This window comes from Colobus angolensis, unplaced genomic scaffold (assembly GCF_000951035.1).
Source record: "Colobus angolensis palliatus isolate OR3802 unplaced genomic scaffold, Cang.pa_1.0 Scaffold86, whole genome shotgun sequence".
Taxonomy (NCBI): Eukaryota; Metazoa; Chordata; class Mammalia; order Primates; family Cercopithecidae; genus Colobus; species Colobus angolensis.
Genome location: NW_012122487.1, coordinates 12,125,175 through 12,131,534, shown reverse-complemented (window position 1 = coordinate 12,131,534; position 6,360 = coordinate 12,125,175). Strand labels below are relative to the sequence as shown.

The 6,360-nt window shown below is 38.7% G+C and overlaps 1 pseudogene; it reads left to right on the top strand.

Annotated features, from left to right (window-relative positions):
• The first annotated feature begins 4,307 nt into the window (after positions 1 to 4,307).
• Positions 4,308 to 6,360, top strand: part of LOC105503512 — a 37,858-nt pseudogene continuing 35,805 nt past the window's right edge.

Sequence of the window (6,360 nt, the reverse complement as noted above, 5' to 3'; positions counted from 1 at the left end):
ACCACATCATTTCCAGCATGCCAAATGTATACAAACATAGTGCTCACAATAAAATTGATAAAATCTTTTTACTGAATTGGTATTTATTGTTCATGTGCTTATTATTGCATACATTGTGTTCATTATCCAAATATTATATATATACACATATATGTATGTGGGTATTATAATACTATTACATTTTTTCAAATATTTTTATTCTTAATTTTTGTGGGTACATAGTATATGTATATATTTATGTGACAATTGAGATATTTTGATACAGGCATACAATGGGTAATAATCGCATCAGGGTAAATAGAGTATCCATCACCTCAAACATTTATCCTTTCTCTGTGTTACAAACAATGCATTTAAACTCAGTTATTTAAAAATGTACAATATATTACTGTTGACTATACTCACTGTTGTGCTATTAAATACTAGATCTTATTCATTCTATCTAACTATACTTTTGTATTCATTAAACATTCCTAATTCTCTCACCTCTCACTACCATTCACAGCCTCTGGTTACCACAATTGTACTCTCTATTTCCATGAGTACAATTGTTTTAAGGTTTAACTCCTACAATAAATGACAACATGTGAAGTCTGTCTTTCTGTGCAACCTTATTTCACTTCACATAATGACCTCCGGTTCTACCGGAGATAATGTCATTGTTGCAAATGATGTTATCTCATTCTTTTTTATGTTTTCTTTAAGTAGTTTTACACTTTGAGATCTTAGATTTAAGTCTTTAATTCATTTTGATTAGATTTTCAAGTACAAGGCAAAAGATAGGTGCCTAGTTTTACTCTTCTGGATATGGATACTCAATTTTCACAGTACCACCCATTGAAGAGACTATCTTTTCTTCTATGTATGTTCTTGTATCTTTGTCTAAATAATTTCCTGTATATGTATGGATTTATATCTGAGTTCCCTATCCTGCTTCTCTGATCTATGTGTTTGTTTTTATACCATGCTGTCTTGGTTACAGTATCTCTATAGTATAAAGTCAAGTAATGTGATTCCTAGTTTTGTGCTTTTGGCTCAGGATGGCTTTGACTATTTTGAGTCTTTTGTGCTTCCATATCTATTTTAGGTTTATTTTTTTCTATTTCTGTAAAGAATGTTACTGGATTTTGATATGGATTGCATTGAATCTATAAATTTCTTTACATAGTATGGATATTTTAACAATATTGATTCTTTTAATCCATGAATATGGAATATCTTTACATTTTTTGTGCCCTTTTTAATTTCTTGCATTAATGTTTTCTAGTTTTTATTTTAGAGATTTTTTTATTTTTTGGTTGTTTATTCCTAAATAGGTTGATTTTGTATCCTGCAACATTACTGAATTCACTTATCAGATCTAACAGTTTTTTGGTCGAGTCTTAGGTTTTCCCAAATACAAGATTATATCCACACACAAAAATAATTTGAATTATCTATTTTCCATTTGGATGCCCTTTATTTCTTTCTCTTGTCTGATTTCTCTAGCCAGGATTTCCAGTACTCTGTTGAAAAACAGTTGCGAAAATGGGCAATCTTGTTGTGTTCCTTGTCTTAGAGGAAGAGCTTTCAGGTTTTCTCCATTCAGTATAATATTACATATGAGTCTGTCATATATGACTTTTGTGGTGTTAAGGTATGTTCCTTCTATACACAGCTTTTTAAGGGTTTTCATCATGAAGAAGTGTTGAGTATTATCAAATGCTTTTTCTGCATCAATTGAAAAGCTCATATATTTTTGTCTTTCATTCTGTTGATATGATGCATCATATTAACTTGTGTATGTTGAATCATCCTTGCATGCCTGGGTAAATCCACATAGTCATGATGAATGATATTTTAAATGTGTTCTTGAATTTGGTTTGCTAGTATTTGTTGAGGATCTTTGCTCAATGTTCATTAGGAATTTTGGCCTGCGGTTTTCTTTTTTGACATGTCTTTGTTTTGGTATCAGGGTAATTCTGTCCTCATAGAAAAAGTTTGGAAGTATTCCATCCTCCTCTATTTTTGAGAATAGTTTGATTAGGATTGGTATTAATTCTCGTTTAAGTGTTTGATAAAACTCAGCAGTGAAACTGTTGGGTCCAAGACTTTTCGTTGCTGGGAGACTTTTTATTATGACTTTGATCTCTTTACATGTTATTGGTCTGTGCAGATTTTGGAATTTTTTATGAGTCAATCTTGGTAGATTGAATGTGTGTAAGAATTTATCTATTTCTTTTAGGTTTTCCAATTTCTTGTAGAGTTGCTCATAGTAGCCACTAATGATCCTTTCAGTTTCTGCAGTATCAGTTGGAATGTCTCGATTTTCACCTCTGATTTTATTTATTTGGGTCTTCTCTCTTTTTTTCTTAGGTTAGACATATGGCAATTTTGTTTGTCGTTTCAAAAGACCAACTTTTTGTTTCATTGATGTTTTGTATTTTTTATTTTAATTTTATTTCTCTCTGCTTTAATCTTTCTTATTTCTTATACTTATTTTGGATTTGGTTCGCTCTTGCTTTCTAACTTTTTATATATTTTAAAAAATTTTAATTTAATTTAATTTTTTTATTTTATTTTAATTTTTTGAGATGGAGTCTTTCTCTGTCGCCCAGGCTAGAGTGCAGTGGCATGATCTCAACTCACTGCAACCTCTGCCTCCTGGTTTCGGTCATTTCTCTTGTCTCAGCCTCCCGAGTAGCTGGGATTACAGGCACACACCACTACACCCAGCTAATATTTGTATTTTGAGTAGAGACAAGGTTTCACCATATTGTCAGCCTGGTCTCGAACTCCTGACTTTAGGTGATCTACCTGCTTCGGCCTCCCAAAGTGCTGGGATTACAGGCATGAGCCACCATGCCTGTCCTGCTTTCTGGTTTTTATGATTATCATTAGGTTTCTTATTTGAAGTTTTTCTACCTTTTTGATCTAGGTGCTTGTTTCCTCTTAGTACTGCTTATGCTGTATCCAACAGGTTTTGGTATGCCATTATCTTTTTTTTTTTTTTTTTTGTAGAGAAATTTTTCAACTTTTTTCTTAATTTTTTATATCGACTCACTGGTCATTCAGGAGCATATCTTTTAATTTATTGTCTATGTATAGTTTCAATATTCATCTTGGTATTGATTTCCAGTTTTATTCCATTGTGTTCTGAGAAGATATTTGATATAATTTTAATTTTCTGAATATTTCAAGACTTGTTTTGTGGCCTTATATATGGTCTATCCCTGAGAATGATGCATATGTTGAGGAGAAGAATGTGTATTCTGCAGCTGTTGGGTAAAATGTTCTATAAATATCTATTAGATCCATTTGGTCCACAGTGCAGATTATGTCTGATTTTTTTTGTTAATTTTCTCTCTGTATAAACTCTCTAATGCTGGAAGTAGGATGTTGAAATCTCCAGCTCTTATTGTACTGAGGTCTATCTCTCTCTTTAGCTCTAATAACATTTGCTTTCTATATCTGGGTGCTCCAGTGTTGGATGCATGTATGTTTACAATTGTTATATCCTCTTGCTGAGCTGACCCTTGTTCATTATATAGTGACCTTCTTTGTGTCGTCTTATAGTTTTTGTCTTGAAATCCATTTTATCTGGTATAAGAATAGCTACTCCCGCTTTTTTTTTTTTTTTAATTTCTCTTGGCATGGAATATCTTTTACCATCCTTTTATATTCAGTCGAATGTGTCTTTCTAGGTGAAGTATATTTCTGGTAGACAACAGATTGTTGGGACTTTTGTTTTTTATGTATTCTGCCACTCTATGTCTTTTGATGGGAAGAGTTTAGTTCATTTACATTCAAATTATTATTGATAAGTAAGGACTTACTCCTGCCTGTTTGTTTATTTGCTTTCAGGTTATTTTGTGGCTTTCTTTTCCTTCCTTCCTTCCTGTCTTCTTTTTAGTGAAGGTGATTTTCTTTGGTTGTCTTAATTTCTTTCTCTAAAAATTTTTTTGTATGTATCTGTTATACGTTTTTAAATTTGAGGTTACCATGAGATTGCACATCACATTTTTAGCCTGTAATTATTTATTTTATTTTATTTCTAATTATCCAACTTTATTTTTCAACTGCGGTGTCAAGAAATGTCACAGCTGCTAGGGTGAATGTACAACTTCTGCAGCTTTCAAACCCAGGCGGGAAGCTACCTGACTGCACAAGACAAGCCATGAGGTGCACTGTTCAGGAAGAAATGGCTGGGTCTCTTTAACAATATTAGTTTAGAGCATTTTAAGGTAATACACACCCTAGTACTGCTTACAAGCCAAAGGAGAAAGGGCAAGGTATCCATCATATATCACATCCCTTCGAACAGGGAAATGAGCATCAATTCTGTGGGAACAACATCTTCGGATTACACATCAACTTGTTTTGCTTGGACTTCCATGGCAGCTGCAGCAGAAGCAGCCATGGTTCCACCGCATTCTGCCTCTGCTGCCTTTGTCTCAGCCCCACTTCCAGCCTCCGCAGCCTCACTTCTGGCCTCGTGGTCCCCTACTCAGACGCTGTTACACAGAGCATGTGCTCTTCCAGCAGCTGTTCAGCCTGAGGATCACTACTGTTGTCCGCTGTATCCACAGGGCCTTCAGACTCGCCTTGCTCTCCAGAGCAGTGCTCCTTCCCCATCTATAGCCCTCACTGCTGTGGTAATCTCCTGGACCAAGATATCTGCCGCCACCTCCTCAGGTGTCTCTTCCGTATCCTCACCTCCTAAATTGCCATCTCCTCCCATTTCTGTGTCACCAGTTTCACTGGTGTAAGGGGCCTCACACCCGAGGTATCTGTCTGTTGTTCAAGAAACTCTTAGCCATATGGAGACTGGTTTTCTCGAATTGCTCAGCAGCCGGCCCAGTCTTATAGGAGGCCACCAAGGCAAGCAAAGGTGGCCTGGTGGCTGGGGTTGCTTCCATGCACATGGCCTCTTATGGCCCAGAGCGAGGCACCTACAATTCCAACTCCCTCATTGCCAAGATCAACCAGCGTTGGGACATGGTGTCCAAGGAGGAAGGCAGGGACGGGAGCGGCCACGGTGGGGAGGGCATGCAGGGCTGGGAAAACTCCTTCCACTTGCAGACCTTGGAGTCCTATGACTCTATGCCCTGCCTGCCAGAGCACAGCCCCTACCGCCCCAGTTACAGCTACGACTATGATTTCGACCTGGGGTTCCACCGCAATGGCAGCTTTCAGCCGCAGTACAGTGAATGTCGACACCTGGCCCTGGAGTAGGGCTCCCTCGATGGCTTCATGCTGGGCGGGGCCAGGGCCATTTCCAGGACCAGAGCAATCCCGGCACCTTCATGTGCAGCGACCCCATCAAGATACCCTCGGCCTCCCCTGAGCCTCTATCCACGCCCTAGAAAGAGCTTAACCACGTGAGTGGATGGGGTCTGGGAAGGCCCTCTCCCCAGGCAGCAGACTCCTTGGCTCTTCTCCCAGTCCCTGGCTCCTGACTAAGGCTTGATGGGCGTGCAGGGGGCGGGTGGCTATGACAGCGCTGGCCTTATGGGTGTGGTCACTTGCAGGACAGGATGCAGGATCAGGATCCACCCAGAAGGAGAGGGTTTGACCCTTCGGACTAGATGGCATGGGAAGGAAACGGAAGCAGTTCCAGATTTGTAAGGAGCCAGACGCCAAACTAGCCTGGGTTGACAGCGAAGGAGGTTTCTCAGAAAATGATCTCCTGGTAACTTCCACTCAGGAGATGAAGAATTCAAAGGTGAGGATGAATTCTGTGACTCTGGTAGGCAGAGAGAAGGACGACGAGATGAGGAAGTGAAGAAGAGAAGGGAAAAGTAAAGGAGGAGAGACAGGATGCAGGACCACGCACCCAAGAGGATTCACTTGGCCTCTTCCGTGTGCAAGTTCTGCAGATTCGAAGAGGAAGAGATCCAGAAGCATCTGCAAAGCAAATTTCACAAAGAGACGCTGCACTTTATAAGCACCAAGCTGCCCAACAAGGCAGTGGAATTCATCCAGGAATACATTATAAACAGGAATAAGAAAATTGAGAAGAGGCGTCAGGAACTCATGGACAAAGAAAGCACAAAACCAAAACCAGATCCTTTCAAAGAGATTGGCCAGGAGCCCTTTAAGAAGATCCAAGCTGCTCACTGCCTGGCCTGTGCTGTGCTGATCCCTGCCCAGCCACAGCTTCTCCAGCCACACCTGCACTCCACTGACCACAATAACCTATTTTTTAAATCAATGGCAACTTAACATTGAATGCATAAACAAACAGGCAAAGTGAAAACTAATAAAAACTCTACACTGCAACTTCATCTCCCTGCTTTTTAATTTTTTGTGGTTGTCTTATTATATGTCTTTCTATACTATGTCTTGAAAATTTGTTGTATTTCTTACTTTTGATAGTTT